The sequence below is a fragment of the Grampus griseus genome, assembly GCF_964374135.1.
Source record: "Grampus griseus genome assembly, chromosome: 14".
Classification (NCBI taxonomy): Eukaryota; Metazoa; Chordata; class Mammalia; order Artiodactyla; family Delphinidae; genus Grampus; species Grampus griseus.
In genome coordinates this window covers 76,023,790-76,047,168 of record NC_139008.1, presented here as the reverse complement: position 1 = coordinate 76,047,168, position 23,379 = coordinate 76,023,790, and positions in this window count along the sequence as shown.

The window sequence follows — 23,379 nt, the reverse complement described above, 5'->3', positions numbered from 1 at the left end:
GCCACTTGGGGCGCTGCTGGCTTCTGCAGACTCGGGCTCCCGCCTCGTGCTGAGCCCCCTGGATCAGACAGGAGTCTCCGTGACTGACGGTCTCCAGGGCTCTGGTCCAACACTTTCTATCGGTCACGGCGCCTGCAGGAAAGAGAGGCTCGCTCTGGGGGGCTTCAAGCAGAATTAAGGGAACTCTTCAGGGATGGAGGCAACAGGGAACAGCAGGAGAGAGTAGCTGCTGGTGTCCCTGGGTCTGACGGGGCAGGAGGAGAGAGGAGAGGGCTTGGGGAGCCCAGGGAGAGCCGGGCCGGGGACGGGTTGCCCACAGGGGCTACAGCCACTCTGGGCACAGCAGGGAGCCTGTGGGCAAGGGACACGGGACCTCCCTCTCCTCCTGCCCTCACCTCCAGCGTGCCTCCCGCAGGCGGACCCTGATTAAACCCTAGAGGGCAGGGAGCTCAGGAGAGGGAGTTCTCACGGGCCAGTTGCCAGGATGCAGCATCATTGGGCCGGGAAGAGCAGAGGTGGGCCTGGGCAGAGGACAGGGAAGATGCAGAGCGACCCGCTCATAGGACCTGTGAGTCTTCCCACATCTTGTGTTCTGGTACCCCAACCCGCCGCCAGGAGTCCTGACAACAGTGTCCCTTCCAGGCCCAGCCGGACCTTGGGACCCACAGCGGGGAGGGCGCCAGCAGGGGCGATGGGGGCAGGCTTTGGGGAGCTGGGAGAGCAGGTGGTGCTTTAAGAGGGAGACTTCAGGTGGTCTGGAGGTTAGTGAACAGGGCGGTGGGAAGAGGAGGGCAGTGATGTAGGCGTGTTGACTTGGACGCACACTCAGCACCGACCAAACATGCGTCATTCTACGGTTCTCCTTATTCTGTATTAATTTTCTCGGTCCGCTTACATCCTCTTGCTGCCAGGTCTGTACGGTATAAATGAAGGAATTGGCAGCTGCCTGGTTTACCCATGCCCACTGCCCGACAGCTCTTCTGGCCTCAGAGCTTCCCTTTGGAGCCTGGAATTTCTGCTCAGATCAACTCAGGATGGAGACATGTCTAAGAGCCTGTGTGTGTGTGTGTGTGTGTGTGTGTGTGTGTGTGTAGGGCCTCCAAACGTTCATATTGAAAGATTACTCCACTTTTTCCTCTATTGGAGACTACAGATCGTTTCAGACTGTTAGGGACGGGGCCTTTTCAAGTCCAGGCACAAACTGAGAGCCCGGCCCAGGTTTATATTCAGGTCACTCTTGGCTTCGACAGGAAACATACATCATATTTCACTCCTGGGTCTCATGCTTGAAAGTCGTGTCAGCTTCTGAGAAGATATAACCCCTGTGCAAGGGAACATGACGATTCCGCCTGAAATGAAGACTTCTCCTTTAAAACTCCTGCAGCCCACATGGAGGTCTGTCTTCTCGGGCTCTCTAGAATTGTTCATTAAGTTGCCGGTCAGAACTGACCGAGGACTTCTTATTCTTGGATTCAAGAGGCGGTAGTTGCTTCTAAGACCATCACACATTAGACCCTGAAGTCGTGGCCTCTGTGGTCCAGCTGGGGAAGCAAGGATACTTCATTAAAACACAGTTCACACTGGAAGCACTTTTCTGGAGGTCAGCCTCCGGGAAGCTGCATTTTTATGTCATTCTGGCACAGGGACAACAGACACACACACGTCCTTCTTGTAGGTTTTAAAATCTCATCTTCGTCTAAATCTTGTGGGTTCCCTGAAGAGAGAGGTTTCTCCTGTGTTTCTTTCATAACCCCTAAAATGTTCCCCGGACACTTGTTAAATATTTCTTGACTCATTGAGATTCTGACAGGTGGCCAGAAAGACTCCCTTTCTCTGTCGCCAGGAAAAGCTACAAAAGAAGAATCATTCTCGGAGAGCATCAGAGATCTGTCTGGCCAGCAGGATTTGTTGTATTTTGTCTCTTAGGGGATATGCTGAAAGTTGCTTTTCTACTGGTTCCAGAGCCCATATCTCTGCCTGGAGAGCTGAAAATTGGGCCATTTCTATACCAGTGACTCAGCACTGAAAAAGTGATCAGTCTCAGGTTTAAAATTAAGTGCAAAATGCAAAAGAGGCACTTCCACAGAGGGGGAAGGTAAGCAGTAAGCACATTTTGCAACATAAAAAAAAAAACACAACATTTTGGAATGTCAATCTGGAAATCTGGAAATGGGAGGCAAAAGCTGCGAATCTGGGGGTAGAAAATATTTTATAGCTTAAAACCCTTTAGGAATATTTTATCAAAAGATCCGTTCCCTGTGATGTTATTTTGGGTAACTTTTCTAACCAGCTGACACGCTTCCATTTAACATTTTCCGTACTTGAAAAATCACAGCAGTCTAATTACAGCCTCTCACAAAAAGTGAAGTGGGTCTGTGAACAGCACCTAATGGATACGTTTATTTCTACACCCATCTCTGTCTTGTCTCAGATGATCAGGGTGAAAATGTTCCTGAGTTCTTTATTTGGGGAGCAAAGAGCAAGAAGACGGGGATGGAGTGGGCTGGGGAACCTCCTCTCTCTCCTTGATCTTTTCCTTCTTGGGTCATCCAGTGGAGGGGGAGGTCACTGGACACTGCCTGGCCCAAGGGAGATAGCTTGTGAACCTGGCTGACCTGCTTTGAGGTAGAAGGGTTGAGAAAAACCGAGATGACCTGTAGTTTGTCCCATTGATGGCAAGAGCAAACCCTCCTGGGAAGGTGCACACCGCCCAGGGCTTTTGTTTATCTGTGGCGGGAGGGACCAGTTTGGAGCCAGCTTCCAGGAAGGGCAGATGAGGAAAGGCCCATTTTCCAATTAAGAAGTTATATTAACCAGTTTTTACCACTTCAGTGATGTGTAATGCACCAGCTCAAAATTCAGTGATGTATAAACCTTTCTTTTCACACTCAAGGGTGTTTGGTGTTGACTGTGGTCTGGCTGATCTTGGCCAGCCTTGTCTGGTCATCTGTAGCTCAGGCTGCTGACCAGCTGGGCTTGGCTACAGGCAATGGGATGGTCTCAGTTCAGCCTCATCTGTCTGTTGCTCTGGGACTCTGGCTGTAAGAGGAGCAGCTGCCTGGACATGCTCATATGTGGGAGGGCAGAGTACAGGAGGCCATTGCAAGTCATGCAGATGTAGAACCTCTGCTCAGTCATGGGCTACACGAAGTCTGCCCACATGGGCCAAAGCAAGTTACACAGCCCAACTCAAAGCGAGTAGGTTGGGGATGTCCGCCCTGCTCACGTGGGAGACACTGCTGAGGTATTGGGTTGGCCAAAAAGTTCCTTCGGTTTTTAAGTAAAAATAAAAGACACATTTTAAAATTTTCACCAAGAACTTTATTGAACAACGTATTCACCCTTTTGTTCTACTACCTTCTGCCATTTTTCAAGCAACTTCATGATTCCATCTTCCAAAACTTTTTATCTTTTTGAGCAAAGAACTTTTCCAGGGGTCTTTTACAGTCTTCCAGGGAACTGACATTTTTTCCACTAAGAGAATTTTGTAAAGGCTGAAATAAATGGAAATCCAAAGGAGCAATGTCTGGTGACTACGGCGGATGAATCAGAACTTCCCAGCCAAGCTGGAACAGGTTTTGCCTGGTCATCAGAGATACATGCGGTCTTGTGGTATCTTCATGGAAGATTATGCATTTTCTGTTGACTAATTCTGGTTGCTTTTTGTCGAGTGCCGCTTTCAGTTGGTCTAATTGGGAGCAGTGCTTGTTGGAATTAATTGTTTGTTGTCCGGAAGAAGCTCATAATAGAGGACTCCCTTCCAATCCCGCCATATACACAACATCACCTTCTTTGGATGAAGACCGGCCTTTGGTGTGGTTGGTGGTTGTTCATTTCGCTTGCCCCACGATCTCTTCCATTTCACATTGTTGTACAGTATCCACTTTTCATCACCCGTCACCATTTGTTTTAAAAAAGGAACATTTTCTGGACTCCCCTCATTGTCCAGTGGTTAAGACTTCACCTTCCAGTGCAAGGGGTGCGGGTTGGATCCCTGGTTGGGGAGCTAAGATCCCACATGCCTTGTGGCAAAACATAGAACAGAAGCAATATTGTAACAAATTCAATAAAGACTTAAAAAATGGCCCACATCAAAAAAATCTTTAAAAAAAAAGATGTGAAAGAACTTTATTAAAAATGAAACATTTTTGTTACCTTTAAGTAGAGAATCACATGTGGAAATATGATCAAGAAGATTTTTGGCACTTAACTTATGTGGAACCCAAACAGCAAAGCGATTTCATGTATCCAAGCTGGTGCAAATGTTTTTCTACACTTGATTTGGGTACTTTGCGTATGTTGACGATCTCCCACGTGGTATAACATTGATTGCTCTCAGCTAATGTCTCAATTTGATCGCTATCAACTGCAACTGGTCTACCAGACCATGGGGCATCGTCCAGAGAGAAATCTCCAGCACGAAACTTTGGAACCCACTTTTGACACATTCGATCAGTCCCAGCACCTTCTCCATACACTGCACAAATCTTCTTTCAGCATTTCATTTGCGTGTTTACCTTTCTTGAAATAATAAAGCATAATATGCTGAAAATGTTGCTTTTTTCTTCCATCTTCAATATTAAAATGTTACACAAAAATTCACCAGTTTTAATATTAAAATGTTACACAAAAATTCACCAGTTTTAAGGTTTTTTTTTTAATGCACGCTGATATGACAGCTGTCAAAATACAGTCTAACAAAATCGTTTCAGATGAAGTTAAAGACAACTAAGTGCTACTAGAGCCATCATACGGAAAAAAAGAATGAACATTTTGGCCAACCCAATATATGAAAGAAGGTGTCTGTGTGTAATCCTATTACAGAGGTATGCAGGACTGGACCAATTATTGGATATATCACAGAACCACTCCCTCCCCCCACTTTAGTGTACCTTTAACTAGGAACCCAAATAACCTCATAACTGACTTCAGTGCTGACATCCCAGATGATTCTCATTGGATTGAGGCAGTAGGTTCTCCCAGACAGCAACTCCTGAGACACCCGTTAAAGGAGAATCGAACCTGGGAAGTGACTGCCATATTGGAATTTTAGGGCTCATCTGGGTTCAGGTGTTTCTAGCTAGTTGAGTTTCTAGAGTTAAGATTTTTAAGTGATTACTCAAGAATGACTCAACAGAGTTAAAATTATAATCAGATTTCCTAAGGAGTCAAATTAAAATACCAAATGAATATTTTGTCATAAAAATGTTTATGCCTGATAACCTTTTTGTTCAACCAGTGTTTCTTTATGGATATGACTTCTCTGCTGTGACTTGGGAGATAACTTTAGGTGTTATTTGGATAGGTTTGTTTAAAGGTATGTATTTATCCTCACAGTTACCTTCAATTTATCGCAAGGGATGGTCGGTTTTCCTTTTAGAGGTGTGACATCAAGTTTTCTGTTTGAATACATTTATTTATACAAAAAAAGTGAGTTGAAAGAAATAAGCAAATCATAGTGTAAGTGGGATGTGGAAAAGTCAACAAGTCTGAGGAAGTTTTTGAAACACCTTCCTAACTCTATACAGATGCAGCGTGGGTTTAGATGACAAATACCCCCTCACCATGATACTGGTTATTGCTTTGTTTCTAGAAGTGGCCACACATTCAAGCAGTTCCTTCTGTCCCCTTGGTCTTGCTCCATCATCCTCTTTACGGGTCTCCATGGTGACCAGATGAGTCCCTCAGACCACGCCCTCGCTTTGTCCTAGGTCCTCTCTGGCAGCTAAGTGCTGGGCCATGTTCTCAGCACTGGAGATTCAGTCATGTGTCTGCTTCCAACAGCTGCACCCCCTTCTTTCTGGCTGACAGAATCTAAGGTTGCTAGATAAATTCGGGGCCATGCAGTATTTGGTACCTACTTAGAGGAAAACTAGGCATCGTTTAACTGGGTGGCATCCTGTACTTTTATTTACTAATTCTGGCTGCCCAAACAGAGCCCCTTCCGATGTGACCATGTAGGCAGTGGATGGTTAATGGTCTATATTCTGGAGTCAGTGTTCTGAGTTCAAGGTGAGGCAATACGACCCACCAGCTGGTCACACGGGTGCTCTGAGCTTCAGTTCTCTCCTGTTTGTGCTGGAAGTAGAAGATACTAGTATCTTCCTTGGAGGGTGTTGGAAGGAATAAGTGGGTTGATACCTCACATGCCCTTAGAAGAGTTTCTGGACACAGAGTCAATGCCCAGAATGATGTTGTTTTTTTTGGTTGGGGAACATGTTGTTTTCCTAAATTGAAGTATAGTTGATTTACAACATTGTGTTATTTTCAGGTGTACAGCAAAGTGATTCAGTTATATATATATATATATATATTCTTTTTCAGATTCTTTTCCCTTATAGATTATTGTAAGATATTGAGTGTAGTTCCCTGTGCTATACAGTAGGTCCTTGTTGGTTCTCTATTATATATATATATATATATATAGTGTGCATATGTGTTAATCCTAAACTTCTAATTTATCCCTCCCCCTAATGTGATGTTGTTGATTCAGGTTTCCTGATGTAGAGACCAGGCAGCATCCTCTCAACCTACAGTGCCGTTTGGTGGCTCTATGAGAACCCAATCCACACGAGGACACTCCGTCCTGTGCCTCACCTGTCCACCTGGCGAGCTTCGGGGGTCTTTGTGTCCTGGGTGCCCTTATACTACCGCTAACTTACGACATAACCAAATTTTTTTTCGGCCGTGCTACGCGGCTTGCAGGATCTTAGTTCCCCGACCAGGGATTGAACCCGGGCCTCAGCAGTGAACGTGCTGAGTCTTAACCACTGGACCACCAGGGAATTCCCTCACATACCCATTTTAAAAAATAGTTTCCCCTAAGTAAGATCAAGCAAATCAATCAGAGGCTTTCTTTCCAATGACTTCTAAATCATTGAAGATTTTAAGCGTGCTTAAACTGCTCTTTGGAGCTAAACATTTGCAGGTTACCTCTTTTGGGAAAGGGAGGGAGAGCAGAGGCTGAGATAACCCTGAGTAAATGGTGAATACTTTGACATAAACCATCTCTGTGTTTGACCTCCAGTTTTGAACTGTACGTGTTCGATGTAGATGGGGGTAAAATGAATCAACAGCAGAGAAAGCAAATCCTAACTCCCGGGGGACTTCTTTGTAAGGGGGCCACTCAGATGCCGTGCAGCTTGAGTCAAACCAGACCCTGCTGCGTGGTGACGAAGCCAAATCAGAAGAGGAAGCCATTTTTTACCTCCTTGTACACATGCTGATGCATCAGAAAATTGAAAAAGAATTAAAAGATCATTAAAAAGCTCTTCCAAAGGATGCGAGGTTCAGGGAATGCAGGCAGCCAGGAATGGGAGAGGTTTAAAAAGTGCAAGACAAAGTCGTCTTGTGGAAGAAAGCGGCGGATATGTGTAGGTGGAAATTTACTCCTGGGGGAGTTTGCTTTTCTCCCAAAGACGATCACACATCCTAACTGAAGCAAGTTCAATGTAAAACTCATATCTATCTGAACTAAACTTCATCAGATAAGCCTGGAGGGCCCCTAGTTGCTTGAGGAATGAGGCTACAGATAGCATCTTCGCTTGGGTTTCTCCCATAAGCAGAGCTGGAGATGAAAGCTTGTAGGCAGGTAGGTTACTTAGGGAAGTGATTTGCGGACTGAAAAGAGTGAAGTGGGAAAAGAGGAAAAGCCAATCTTAGGATGCAAAGCTGATTGCCATGTGTGGTAGTTTTAAAACATGACAACGTTTTTGGATGCCCCTCTCATGAGAGGTGGGTCTATTGCCCCTAAACTTGAATCTGAGGGCTGTTTTTGCTAGGTTACTTCCAAGGCTGGGTCATAAAAGGCCACGTGGGAACTGGTGATTCTCTCTTCTCCTTCCATCCCGCGGCACAGCTCTTAAACAGCAAAGCCTTAAGCCTTCAAAAGTTTAAGTCCGGATACTTTTTCTGCAGTAGAATGAACTTGAGTCATCAGAGTGTTCCATGCCCTTGGCCACAGAGATTGGATAAAGGATAAACACATGATTCAGTAAGACTCATTTCTGGAACTTCTGTTGAAACTGTGGGTAGAAAATCATTTTTCTCCCAGGGCTGCTGAGGGTGTGAATAGGTGCTAGGAAAGTAGAGCCTGCCAGAGAATGGGGCCTACAGAGGGACAAGCAGAGCCAAGAGGTGGAAGGGGATCACTTCCTGATACCATTATTTGAGTACCTGGATCTAGCCATGCCTGAAGCTGTTGCCTTTGTACTTTTAAATGACGTGAGCTAATAACCCCTCCTCCCTGTTTTGTTTTGTTTTTTTTTTCCTTTTTTTAGTAATTTTTATCTGGATTCTGTCAGCTGCAATCAGGATAGTCTGACTTTCAAGACCAACTTAGTGAAGATCTGAGAAGTGCTGAGAGATGCTGACCTATTGGTTGGACACTTCAACTACAAGACCCCTCAGAGGGCATCCTCTCTGGTCATCCCAAAGTGTTCCCTTTTAATGAGGGCTGATGTAGGTTCTCATCTTAATGTTGTTCTCACTGCAGCAAGATTCAGTTTGGGTCCTAGTGTGCTGGATGTGCCCCCGATGCCAGGGAAATCCAGCAGAGGCTTCACAGGCTGACCCAAGGCTAAAATTCATTGCTCTTTATCATTTATCTTTTCCTATAAGACAAAGAAACACAATATGTGTAATTAATGTTTGGCAGAAAAAGATACATAAAATTAATTTTTTGGAAACTTAAAAGCAAGTATTGTTTTGTCTGGACTTCCTTTTTACAGTCCAAATGTTTTCTTCTCACTCATTATGGAATCAAAAATGAACTCTAGTTCAGTTTTTAAATTCCTTCCTAAATATTGCTGTTAATTCCCTGATGGTCCCATGTCTATTCAAGACATCTGAACACGATGCATTCAAGGTTTACAGCGATGCTTCAAATATTTTCTTAAAAAGTATTTTCATTGTGGCAAGATCCAGAATCCATAAACACATATTGTTCTGCATTCTCTTACTGTTTACATATTTCCTTAAAAAACAGTGACTTTCCTTCTGTTTCAGAGTTATGTTCATGTCCTTTCTCATTTGCCCCATAGTTTGCAGCCATGAAACAAAACTGTGCTTTAAAAAAAGAATAATTCCTATCACCTTCCTCAACAACCTCTAACAAATCTATTATATTATGAAATCTCTTTTCTTCTCAAAGGAATAAAATGGGTCTTGAAAATGCATACTGTTATGTGCATATCAGAGGGGAGGAATGCCTTCCAGCATTTCTATCTTTCCATCCGGGGCTGTTAGGAAGCAGAGTTGTGAGACCCAGTGTTGCAACCTTCCTGCAAGAGAAAGATGTAAGGCAGGGTCTCAGAAGAGGGTAGAAAAATGACTTATTCACTGAAGCTGGGGCTCCGCTCAAAGCGAACAATGATGGTTCAGCGTTTTGTGGACGTGCCCATGTGTAATAATCAAGGAGCCCTACAGCATTCTCCATAACGCACTTTTTTGGTTGTAATTCCTTTTTGCCAGGAGGAGGCCTGAGGTTCTTAGACACAGGCTGACTTTGGCTCCTGGATGATGTCGGGATGCATCTTGAGGACCAGCGGCCTGTGGCTGTGATGAAGGATGCACCGCCAGGAGCAGCGTCCATCCTCCGCAGCTCTGACCCCGAGGCTGCAGGGCGGGCGGCTGCCTGGGGGCAGGGAGCGCGGCACCCGAGGGGCAGCATGGGTCTCACCTGCGGGACTCTGTCCAGAAGTTGGACTCAGCCAGGAAAGCCAGTCCCGCCCAACTTGCTAACCCTCTATTTATATCCAGGTCAGGTCCTCTGAAGGCCGAGGCCAACCAGGAATGAATCACCCGTTTGTCCAGAACATGACACAGCTGAGTCCCCAGGCCGCCTCTTCGGCGAGAGAGCGGCGGGTGGACGGGGAGGCGCTGGGTTCCCATCTGCTCCCCAGGCCACTGTCCGCCCGGGGAAGTCCTCCGTGTCTGGGCTTTCCTTCCCTACCGGGAGCAGGGCCGAGGGCAGCTCCTCTGTCATGGGTCCTGGCAGGGCCGCCCTGGCTCCAGGGGCCCAGCCCCGCAAACAGCACAGAGCAGGGCTGTGCGGTCTGAGGTGAGCTTATGCTGGCGATCATTATGACCAGAGGCGAGTTTCTGGTGCTGAGCTGAGGATGTTACCAATGTCTCAAAAAGGAAAATGCGGCAAAGTTTGGGTTCACGGGAGGATGTTTGTTTGCCCAAAACCCAACACCAAGCAGCACTGATGTCTCAGAAATTTAAACGAGCAGAACTGGCTGAACGTTTGCTGCCCGGTCAGCAGAGCATCCAACAGGCCTGAGGATCTTGGATTCCCGTCCTGATGTCGAGCAGCCTTTGCTCTTTTCTCATGTTTCTCTCCTTCCTCCCTCCCTCCCTCTTTTCCTCTTCCTTTCTTTCAAATTGCCCTGAAAACGTGCCTTATCGTATGAAATGAAGGCCCCACGTCTTCTGAGAAGCAGAAGAGCCGGACAAATGAGAAGTGAGTCCTTGGTGAAGCCGAGCCTCTGAGATCTTGCCATGTTCCTGTGGCTAAATTCACGCCCAGTTTGTAGCACAGGCTCCTGGAGGAGGCTGTCGAGGAGGCGGCCTCGTTCAAGTCCGGTGGCAGCCGTGAAGCGCTCTGTCAGGTCTGACCATCAAGGCTCCTCCGGCGCTGGTTTGGGGTCATGGAGGATGTGGGAGTGAGGCTCTTAGAAGGATCACGGGCCCCTCAGGGTTCCCTCTGTGAGTCCGGGCAGGGCTCGTTCCAGGCCGCCCTGGGCGCCGGGCTTCCTGCTGCCCCCATGTCTGGGTCGGGTCCGTCCTCAGGCCGAGGTCGGTGCTGGTGACCTGTGCAGGGGTCCCTGCAGCTCCCGGGGGCCCTGAGGGGCTCCCCCAGCTGCTTGGGGGGCAGAGGCTCTCAGGCTCTCAGACCTGGCAAGTTCTCAGCGAAGCTCAGATGACCCAGTGCCCCCTGCTCAGTAAGTGACGCCCCCAAACGCCAGTCACTCGGGCCGGTGACCACCCACGTGTCGTCCTGGGGTTCCCCCTCTTTTTCCAGCCACAGTGAACGCACTAAATTCAAACATGCGCTGGTCTGTCTGCCCTCTCCCCACCCTGCTCTCACCTGAGTCGGCACCTCCCTCCTCCTGGGGTCACGGCAGTTGCCCCCCCAAGTCCTCCTGCCCCCTCCTCTCTCCACCCCAAAATCTACCCTCTGCTCATACTCAAAGGGAGAATGAGTTTAGTAAACACAAAGGAGACCCTGAGTAAACGTTGCAGTGACTTCCCACTGTGCCCAGGAGAAAGGGGACCCCACCCCTCACTGGTCCCACAAGGCCCAGCCCCATTCCTGCAGGTTCCCCTGAACTGTGTCCCTCACTGCCCCCCTCACTCCCTCCATTCCAGCCCCACTGGCCTCCTGCTCCTCCTCCAGATCCCAGAGCCTTCCTGCCTCAGGGCCTTTGCACTTCTGGAATGCTCCTCCCCAGCTGCTCCTCCTCAGCTCTCCCCACGACCTTCCATCCTCTGCTCAGGGAACAGCCCTGTGCACCGTCTAAAGAAGTGTCTGCAGCCCTGCGTCACGTCTCATCCCCTGCACAGAACTTGTCACCATCTGAACTAGATTTACTCGTTTTTATACCTTCTATGGTCACTTGCACCCAAGGAATGTCACCCACAGGAGAGAAGGAACATGGTCTGCTTGCTGTTGGATTCCTGCCCTAAGAACTGGCCCAACCACACAGCAAGTTCTCGATGTGCATTTGTTGAGTTAACTGCATGAGTGAGAAGAATCAGAGAATGGATGCTTAAGAATTCTAAACTAAATATTTAAATCAGAGAACGTTCTAGTCAGACGGGGCCCTTGGAAATTGTTTAGTCAAACCCATTCGTTTTGCGGGAGGGTAAACGGAGGCTCAGGAGGAAAGGGGGTTTACTCACACCTGAGGCTGAGGCTCCTGCTGTGTTAGGAGAGGGACCCGCTTAGCGGGGTGTGTTTCGGGGTGACGGGGGGCTGTGGAAGCTTCTTCTACCCTTTGACGCATCACTGAGGAAAGCAGGGAGGAAGGCGCGGCCATGGCGGAGGCTAAGTGGCTCAGAGCAGCGGCTCAGAGGAGACAGAGCCGGCGGCGGGGCGGGCAGGGCCCCGGAAAGGCCCCCCCGAGGACGAGGAGGTCTGAAGGGCGTAAAGAGCAGGGGAACCCCCGAATTTGACGTCACCTCATGGGAGGGCCTGAGGCAAGAACTGGGTGAGGCAGATCCCTCAGGAATTGAACTTGGGGACAGAAAAGTTACTGACTGCCTGTCACAGCAAAAAGGTCTTTAAAATGCTCATCAGATTAGGTGCTCCCTGCTGAGAACCTTCTGGAGGCTTCAGGATGAGTTTCTCAGGTCCGCCTTAATGAATTACCACAGACTGTGTGGCTTCAAACAATGGTAACCGGTTCCTCCCAGTTTAGGAGCCAGAAATCTGGAATCAAGGTGTGGCTGTGTGGCTCCTTCTGGAGGCTCCGGGGAGCATCCGTCCCGCCTCCCTCCCAGCTTCCGATGGCTCCCGGCGGCCCTGGCCTTCCTTGGCTGGAGCCGCATCCCTCCCGTCTCTGCCTCATGGTCACGTGATGTTCTCCCTGTGCGTCTTCCCATGGCCTTCGTACAAGGATGCTCTCAGGGTATTTAGGGCCCACGCTAAGCTGGCAGGACCTCATCTTAACTGATTACACTTGCAAGGGCTGTCTTTCCAAGGAAGGTCACATTTTGAGGCTCCAGGGGCATGTGAATATTGGGGGAAGAGGTTATTCAACCCCAGTACAGCTCCCCGTTGCTCCCACATTAAAACCCCTCCCCTCCCCAGACTGCGAGCCCGCGCAGGCTGCTGGTTAGAGTGAGGACGCGGAGCTGGGCGGCCCGGGAGCACGCGGCTCGGTCGGTCGCCACCCCGACGTGCTCGTGCTCAGTGGGTCGTGGTTCCCAGCTCTTCAAAGACCTTCCAACGATGCGGGGTGGCCAGGGCACCCGCTTTGGCCAATGGGGCCCTTGTGGGCTCGATGCAGTGAGAGGCTGTAAGTGCATTTGTGAGGTCTGGCTTGGTTTTTGGCTTCTGGAAGGTCCTGCCCCAGGGCACTGCCCTTCTAAGGCGGGTGAGGGCTTTGCAGGGCTGACTCGACCCTGGTCCCCAGCCCGAGGTCCAGCCCAGTAGCTCAGTGACGCTAAGCAGAGTCGCCCAAAGGAGCCCAGCTCGGATCAGCTGAACCCAGAGGACCTGCAGCCCTGTGAACTGAGATGTGGGGAGTCACTGAGTTTGGGGGTTTAGTTGTGGATCGTTATTGGGACAATGGCTGAGACATACAGTTTTCTCTCTCAGTTTCGCCGTCTGTCAGAGGGGCTCATAGCAGTCAGGTGGTTGTGGAGAGTCAATGAGCTACTGTGTGTGAAGCGGCTCCTGGTGAATATCGATGAGCATCAGCTGCGATATCATCGCGAGGGCCCCGCCCAGCTCGTTCTGCCCCGTCCCCCACCCCGGGTGGCTGTGCTGGGAGGCAAGCCCTCCGCCCTGCTTCTGGAAAACTCTAAACCTTTGCCTCTTCCCCAGTCTTCACATGACGGGTTTTTCTTCACGTGATGGGGTTCCCTCGGTCTCCAGAGCTCAGCTCAGAGGGGCCCTTCGCGGAGCGCTTTCCCGAGCGCTCCACTGCGGCTGATGCTGGGCCCCGGGGGTGGCTTGTTCGGTCCCCGTCCAGGCGCTGGAGGTCAGGGCAGCCACGAGGCAGGGCTCTTTGTCTCTTGTTCTCTGGTGCATCCCAGGACCTGACCTGGCCCAGCGTATAGTGGGTGCTCTGTTAATACTGTGAACTTGTTCTAGAAAGCGTGGTCAGACCTTGCCCTTCGTGTGTGCATGCGTGCAGCCAGTCGTGTGGGACGCCTTCCCTGTGCGCAGCTCTCCTCTGGGCAGCGGGGAAGGACAGTAAGCCAGGTCCCTGTTCCTGGAGCTCACGTGTCGGCGGGAGACAATGATCATGAAAACGGACGGCATGTGCGTTCTAGAGGTGACGATTGCTGAGCGGAAAGTGCCGCAGGATGAGGAGGGAGTGACGGGAGGGGTGCGGGTCAGACGGGCTGCTGGGGGGGGGCGCTCGCTGAGACGGTGACGAGGGACAAGGGTCCTGGAGACGGGAGCCGGGGCTCGTGGATCCCGGGGGAGGTGGCTCCAGGCCGAGCGCACGGCCAGGGCGGGGCCTGCGTGTGAGGGGCAGCGAGGGCCAGAGTGGCTGCCAGGCGGTAACAAGGGGGCCGGCGGGGCTGAGGTCAGGGAGCGGACGGGGCCACAGCTGTGTACGACCTTGTCGGCCCCTGCAGGGACGCTGTGTGTGACCGGAGCCTGGGCGGGTCTGAGCAGGGGAGGGCCGTGCTCTGAGCGTGTTTTACAAGGACCCTCAGGCCGTGAGGGGAGACAGACTCTGGGACCGAGGGCACGGCAGCTGGACCCGTGAGGAAGCCATGCTGGGGGGGACGGGAGGGTACAGGGCGGGCTCATCACGCCCGGCTTTGGGATTCACCTGTGAAGGTCGGGCTGACGGGATTCGCTGATGGAGGGAACAGAGCAGGTGAGAGGAAAGCAAAGCGAGGTCAACTCCAAGGATTTGGCCTGAGCAGCTGGGAGAATGGAGGTGCTGTAGAGTAAGGTGTGTGCGTCTCAGGAGGGGCAGGTGGGGGCCAAGGAGGGGCTGAGATGCAGAGAAACCTTCTGGAAGGGACGGAGGGGCCTGAGCCAACTTGCCCTGGGCTCCCGCGCTTCCTCTGTGAGAGCTGCAAGGACGACCACCTGTGTCATCAGAGAGCTGGCGAAGCCAGACTCTGCCCTGTGTCTCCCCGGAGGGACAAAGGTCAATGTCACAGCAGTCTGCTCTGATGCTGGCTTCAAGCCAAGACCTTAATATTCAATGAGAAATCTGCATTGATGAAAATTTCATTAAAGAAACATTATCCCTTTCACTCCCCTCATTATTCTTGGCTTCGAGTATCGGGCTGATTTGGGTTTGATTACCTGATGATCTGAAGATTGGAGCATTAAAAATTTAGATGAGCAGTGATGCGTCTGGCCTCCCTCTCCTCTCTCAGCCGGAGCACGAGGGGCTCTGCTAATGATCACAAGGAAGTCGGGCAGACAGGGCAATTAGAGAATTACCTGTAGTTTGAGGGAGCCTCGACCCCTTTGCCTTCAATGGAAATTAGCTGCTTGGCTTCCAGGGCACACAGGTTTAATCGATAAAATGCTCAAGAGGAAATTTCAGTCCTGGACGCAGTTTTAAGACTAACGAGCTGTATGTGTTCAGGTCCCCTCCCCTTTCTGTGCCCCAAACGTGCCCCCATCTGTAGAGCAAGGAGGTTGGATCAGGGCAGGTGCTTAAAAATCGTGCCTGTGGGCTGAAATCAGCTTAAAGAGGGAATCTGCAAATTATTTTGTTTATGTTTGTAGTTAACACTTTCTCAGACTTATGATCTTGGGTTCTACATGTTTCATGTATATTAACTTGTCTGATTCTCCCATTCACACCCCCCCCCCCATTGACAGCAATACTCTTTTCAGTCCCACATGATAAACAGGGAAATTCTGACCAAGAGGGGTGAAATAACTTACCCTGCGTCACCTGCTTGGCAGGAGCAAAGGCAGGGTTTGACCCCAGTGGTTTGATTTCCAAATCCATGCTTTAACACCTGTGCTACAATTTCTGAATTTTTAAATTATTGCATATGTTTTCCAAGCACAGTGTCTCAAAAGTAATTAGGCAGTAAAATTTAAATCATTTGTATTTTTTCTATAAAAATAGAACTTATATATTAAAAGAGTGGAAGCTCTGGCTAGATGTTCTTCGAGGGTGTCCATTTCTGGAATATCAGTTGTGCTTCCATGAGACACTAGTTACTGACATGATTTACCATGTTTCTGTTAGGAGAGATGGCAGTATTCAAAAAGAGAACCCCATCTTTCAAGAAATCCAAGAGAAAAGCTAGCTGTATACTAGGGGAAAAACCTATTTGAATACATCAGAGAGCAGCTTAGGCTGCCAGGACTTGAGGGGCCAACAGTGCAGACAGAAAGGAAATGCACTGAGGTGAGCCCTATTTTCTCCACCTCTTTTCCCTTTGAGGAATTTGCCAATTTGTAAGCAGAGAGGGGCCAAGAGTCACAGAAACGGATAGCTTTTCAACAAGCTCATGGTTCTGGGGACATATAGCTTGATATTTGGGGCTACCAAGCAAGCCAGGGTTTGAGGGCCCAAGATTTCAGAGAACCCCCTAGAAGTGGGTCTGCTTTTCTGCAGTACTTTCCCTCTTGAAGCATTTGCTGATTCCTGAGCTGTACCAAGAGGCTCAGAAGATAAGCAGAAAGTAAGCAGCTGAAAGGCTAAGAAGCGAAGTGAAGTTTTCACCAATGTCATGATGCCATAACAGCAGAACCTGGAGTTCAGCGATCACCAAATAGGTGGAGGCGTGGAAAGTAAACGGTGGTTTGTGCTGAGTCCCTCAAAGAACTTGTCCTGGGAAGTAAGGACAAGCCAAAATAAACTGGACCCATAAAGTAGAAAAATCAGTCTGGAATCATTACAATCACGATAATCTGTCCTCACTATAGTGGCTGCCGGGAAAAGAAAAAAAGGAAATGATAAATTAGAATCCTCTGGGGAAATAGAGGGTCACCCATAGACACTACAATGTTTCAAACAAAAGGCCTCGCCAACGTTCAGAAAAATATTACCAGACATGTCAGAAAGGAGACCTAATAACCAAAAACCAAGAGAAAAAAAAATGATAAACAATAAGGAAAATACTTCACAGCTGATGGATTATCAGAGGCTATCAGAGATAAACTGCAAAATATTTATTATTAACATATTCAATAAAAAGATCAAACAACGGAGAAACTTATTAGAGAAATGGAATGTCTAAAAAGGGCTCATGTGAATATTTGCTAACTGGAAAAGATAAAAACTGAAATTAAAAATAGAATTAATTGGCATAAGAGGAGATCAGACAAAGGTTTAGATAGGTTTGTTGAAAAGATCCATGTTGAAGCCTGGAGACCAAAAAGGATTCGCATATACAGGCACACCTAGTTTTATTGTGCTTTGCAGATATGATTGCATTTTGTACAAATTGAAGTTTGGTGACAGCCCTGCATCGAGCAAGTCTATTGGCACCATTTTTCTGACGGTATTGGCTCACTTCATGTCTCTGTGTCACATTTTGGTAATTCTTGCAATATTTCAAACTTTTTCACTGTTAAATTTGTTGTGGTGGTCTGCAGTGATCTTTGGTGTTATACTGTAGTTGTGTCAGGGCACCAAGAACTGTGCCCATATAAGACGAGGAACTTGATACATGTGTGTGTTCTGACTGCTCTACCGACTGGTGTTTCCCCTGATTCTCTCCCTCTCTTCGAGCCTTCCTCTTCCCTGAGACACTACAATATTGAAATTAGGCTGATTAATAAACCTACAACGGCCTCTAAGTGAAAAGAAGAGTTGCATGTCTCTCACTTTAAATGAAAAGCTAGAAATGCTTAGTGAGGAAGGTGTGTCGAAAGCCAAAACAGGCCAAAAGCTAGGCCTCTTGTGTCAAACGGTTATCTGAGTTGCGGATGCAAATGAAAAGTTCTTGAAGGAAGGAAATTAAAAATGCTACTTCAGTGAACACATGAATAATAAGAAAATGAAATAGTCTTATGGCTGACGTGGAGAGAGTTTTAGTGGTCTGGATAGAAGATCAGACCAACCACAACGTTCCCTTTTCTACGCACTGGGAAACCCAAAATTTGTGTGACTTGCTTTATTGCGATATTCACTTCATTGTGGTGGTCTGGAACAACAGCCATGACATCTCTCAGGTACGCCTATACACAAAAGAGCGTTAAGCCATATGGAGCATGGTAATAGTTCTAACGTACACATAACTAAGTCCTGAAAAGAGAGGAAAGAGAAAACCAGAAGTGCTATATGAAGACATACAACTGAGGATTCTTCAAAGTTAATTCACAGATTCAAGAACCCCTAGTATGCTAGACAGAAACACCTACCTGAAAGAAAACAGCTGCCAGTCTAGAACCTTATCTCATTAAAATTATCCTTTGAAAGTGAATAGAAATCAATGTTTTCATAGAAGCAAAAGCAGATACTTCATTGTCAGCAGATCTTTCTCTTTTTGGCATTTTTGGAATTTTATCATTTTTAATTATACAAGTAGCAGATAGATGTACTTTCTGGGCCCCTGGGGATTTGCTTTAAAATAAATATTAAATGGAGTTCTTTTTTTTTTTGAAGTAATTAATTTATCTTTCATACAGCAAATTCTTTTAGTTATCTATTTTATACATATTAGTGTATATATGTCAATCCCAATCTCCCAGTTCATCCCCCCCCTCACTTTCCCCCCTTGGTGTCCATACGTTTGTTCTCTACATCTGTGTCTCTTAAATGGAGTTCTTTAGGAAGAAGGGAAATAATTTTAAATGAAGACTACAGGAAAAATAAAGAGCAATAGAAAGGGTAAATACATTGAAAACTTTATTTTAACCATGAGTATACAAAACAGCAATAATAATAACCTGTGGAGGTCTACAATATATGTAGAATTAAAGTACTTGCTGAGGATGACACAACAGCCAGGGGAGGTTAAATGGTTTTAAAGGGCTCTAAAGGTCTTCTGTTGCCCAAGTGGTAAAGACGTAATTTAATGTAGATTCTAATAAGTTGAGAATATATGTTGACATCTACAGGATATCCACTAAAGAATGATGGAAGTAAAACTGACAACCTAACGGAAGGTTGCAAAATAGACTAATAATAATTGTTATTGATTAATACAAAGTAATGCAGTAAAGAAGAGAAAAGGGGATGTAAATAGAAAACCAATACACGTATCCCCTGCTTTTAGAAAGTTTGCTTTATGCCACTTGGTTTTTACGGAAGACCTATATGAGTACCTGTTTTTGCTTTCTGAAAGAAATCCAAAGAGAATTTTCACATTTATAAGAAAGGCGAAAATTAAAATAAATGAAACGCTATTCTCTGCAGCAAACCTTTACAGAGACGGTGCACACCCAGAGCAGCGAGAGAGAAGCTCTGGAACTACACTCAGCATCTCAGAATCGAGCCCCATAGCCTTGAACTGTGCCTGTGAGCATCTGTGCTTTATCTCAGTTTATTTTGTGCATCTGTTAGCAAGATGTGCTCTAAGGTAATTGCTTCTTTGCTTTGCACCATTTTGGCTTAGGGAAGGTCTCATAAGAAGGCTCTATTTTCGGAAAGCAGGGAAAACCTGTAGATCATAGGAATAATTGCGTCAAATGTAAACAGATTAAATTCTCAAAGAGAAGGACCAGCTTTATTTTTCATGGGCAGAAAAACACAGATCTGTTTCTCACCTACTGCAGAGTGTTTCAAAGGTAGGCGTGCTTGTGAATCACCAGAGGAGCTCATGGAAATGTCTGATGCCCTGGGCCCGACTTCGATATGTAGGGGTGGGATTTGAGGAGCTGTGTTTTTAATAAGCCCCAGACCTGTCTTTGAGAGACCATAACCTATTGTGTGGAATGGAAGGGGACAGGAATGAGGATAAATTGGAAGCATATAGTTCAGTTCTTGCAGAGCCTGGAGCCGAGCAGGGGAATAGACAAGCGCACGATAACCACAGTGAAGAATCTATACAATGATTGTCTCAGTGAGGACCTTTGCCCTCGTGCAAATGGCCCAGAGTCAGAGGTCTGCCCCTATCTTAACTATTCTGGTCTCAGCTACTCGGGATAGACCAGCTGTGAGTAGGATCCAAAGCAGGCAGGCAGCCAGCCACATACTCGGATATTTATTTATGTGTGTAGCTCAACCAGAGAAACAACCCCGGGCTGGCTGCGTGGGGACCAGAGGCTGCATCTGGTCCAGGACGCCGGCTCCCCCCGGGGCTGTCTGTGCACTGGGCCAAAGCCCTGCTGGACACAGATCACAGATGGGGGAGGGGCTGCTCAAGGCCAACAGCAGCTGGCCTGTTCACTGGCTCCTGGTCTCCCCGAGGGTCCCAGCCCTTGGCAAGCAAAGGTAAAATGAGGATTTTATCCCAAGGCAGGAGGGGTCCCGCAAGCCCTATGGTGAAGCAGGCTCTTTCTGTGACAGCCCCCGAGTGCTGGCTGTGCCTGGGGGGTCACAAACGGGGACCTGAAAGGGGTCACTGAGGCAGAAGCCACGCAGGGTGGGGAGCGCAGGCCTGTCCTGCCTCAGGCTGCCCGGGGGACATGCCCACAGCTGTGAGGACCTCCTGGCAAGTCTGATGGGGTTGGAGGGGCTGCTCCAGAATCCCACCCAGGTTTCCCAGGTCTGACCCGGGGAGTTGATGGTGGTGGTGAATCCGGCCATGCTCACTTCACTTAACTCTACCAAAACAAAACAAAACTGATAGGATGTGACTTTCCCTTTATGTCATTTTTGGAATTTTACAATTGATTTTATTTACACAGCTACTTGATTCTTACTACTTGTTTTTCACATTAGAATGGTTTCTGTTTTCCTGCCTGGACTCTGATTTGCACAAAATAGTATGAGCATTCTTATTTTAATTTGACAGCTAAAGTGCCCATTCCTGTTTATTTAGACCAATAGGAATATCTGTTTACCCACAGCCTAGCAAGCTTGGCCTTGCCCATGTGTAAGTGAAAAAAAGGATATTTAATTGTCATTTTCCTTTGCCTAATCAAAGATCAAGTTCTAATCTTTTCATATGCTTATTAATCATTTGCATATCTCTTCTGTAAACTATCCATTCATATCCCTGTATCAATTTTTCTAGCAAACTATATTTTTCTTATTGCTTTATAGGAGCATATCAAATTAATCCTTTGCTATGTATAAGCCAGATACCTCCTCCTTGTCTTTGTTGAGGCAATCCTTTGTTACACAGAAGTTATAAATTTTGATGTATTAAATTGTGAGAGAAACCTAACCCTAACAAAACTAGCAAAAAGAAAATGTGTTGGCTCATATAATTAAACAACTCAAAGATAAAGCTTCAGGTGCAGTTGGATCCAGGGGCTCTAACAATGTCATTAGGATACTGCTCCAGCTTTATTCTTCTTCATAATAGTGTCGTTCCAGGTCTCAATAGGGGAGCAACATGACTCCCAGCAGCAAGTTTTACAAGATTGAATGTAAGTAACAAAACCTTGTCTTAAAGAGGGTTAATTATAAAGTTCTTCTTTTTTCTTTTTCCGCACCAGAAGCCTGAATGTAGTTAGCTGTAAGAGTAATTGAGTAACTCAAAATGTAAGGGCTCTGAGTAGCTTTCTTTCTTTTTTTCTTTATTGTGAATAAATGGCTGTCATATTTCCAAGCATTGTGGACTGATACAACAACATCCAATAAAAGTAGGAAAGGAAACCTCTTGTCAAGCACAACTGTCTTTTTCCAGATCTGGCAAATCTTTCCCAGGAGCACTCTCCTTCCCCCGCAATAGATGCTCCCTGGGATCACTGGCTAGGACTGGGTCATGTGCCCACAACCCACTGCAAAGGAGGATGGGAAAGCAAGTAATGCATTCTCTGCCTCTAGACTGGGGGATGGGCTCTGCTGACAGGAATAAGGGTTGGGGGAGCTCTTGGGTGGACTTCCAGCAGTGCCTGCCCCAGAGAGCATCTCTCCTAGTCACTCGCCCTCCAGGGAGAGGATTCACTTCGCTTGGACCAACTCTTGTCAGGTGCTCGTCCTGAACCACTTCCGGGTGAGGGGGATATGCCAGCCTATTGGCCAGGCCAGGTCACTCCTTAGACTCAGACCCTTAGACTCAGACATGGCGCTCATCCTGAACCCCATGGATGGAGAGTGGGAGCATGAATGTTTATTTATCAAGGTACAGTTACCAGAAGATGGGGGGGGGAATGTGTGCTTGAAACTCCAAATAGGAGGTTTACACTAAAGATACATGAACATATAATAATCATTATTGGTGGTAATGTCTATTTCTGTTTGTGAATTTCTGGTTAAAGGCTGGACAAATGCTCACTTTCTTGCCATTCTTTCATCCCTCTGAGCAGTGAATGGTAAAAGGGACTTGTTAACGGGCTAGTTTTTTTCTCTCTGGACTGCACATGCTTCCTCACCCCCGCCAAGCCTTATTATCACCCCTTTGGAAATGATTACCTTTCTCTCACTGTTACCAGGCCTCTCACTGTTGTGGCCTCTCCCATTGCGGAGCACAGGCTCCGGATGCGCAGGCTCAGCGGCCATGGCTCTCGGGCCCAGCCACTCCGCGGCATGTGGGATCTTCCCGGACCAGGGCACGAACCAGCGTCCCCTGCATCGGCAGGCGGACTCTCAGCCACTGTTCCACCAGGGAAACCCGGAAATGATTACCTTTTAAGTGGGGATTCAGAGAACCCTAACCTTGACCAAGGCCACACTGACCAAGTTTAGTGTCCAACACAGATATCTTTAAAGAGTTTGCTGCCCAGCTTCTGGAGGTGTCATTAGGAAGGTTAATGATGATTCTTCAACTTCTGTTCAAATTTCCATTCCTGCCCTCCTAAATGAAAGCCATCCAATCTCGCCTTCACTCTCCCCATGTTCCCATTACCAGCTTATGCAGAATCAGCTGCACAAAGGCTCAAAATTGCTGTGTACTAGGGTAGACGGCTCAGAAGCAATTAGAATGTTCACGGCTTTAAAATGATTTGGCGGTCTGTCTATAACATGTCCTGTGGCCTGAAAGGGGATGAAAACACGTCCGCAAACATGAGCGATTAATTGATCTGCTGATGGAGCCCTGTTAACCTTTGTGACCAAATTGAGAGAACGGCTCAGACCTCAGCAATCAAACCAGCCATTAAGAATCCTGCCTGGTCCACAGGCCTGCTCCCTCTTGGGTTCCTGGGGAGAAAAATGAAAGGAAAGGGGTGTAGCCACAAACGCAGGGAACGTGCAGACAGGCTAGACAAAAGTTGGCGAGGTTGGGGACTGTTCATTGCGCTGGTAGTTTGTGACTTTCCCTAACCCCCTCCTGGGTTAAATGCAGGGGAGCAAAATGCAAAGTGACACTGGGGCTCTGACACCCTGCAAGGTGATTGTCCTGCCATTTCCTGCAGCTGTGGATCTAAATGCAATGGAGGGGAGCATGTTTGCTGTTAGGGCAAGTACAGGGTGGGGATGGGGACACTCGGGTTCTTCTCTCCTCAGTAAGGGGGTCTCGCCTCTGTGAGCTCCTTCAGGCCAGGTCTGAGGCTCTCCATCCCAGGCCAACAATTGTGCCGGATTCAACAAAAATGTCGTGGGGAGAGTGGATGGCAGTTACCTGGAGCTCGTGTATTAAACTGAGAGGGATGGATTAGTAAGTGGTATCGGGTATTTAATCCCAGACATTTCAGAACTTTTCAATGACATT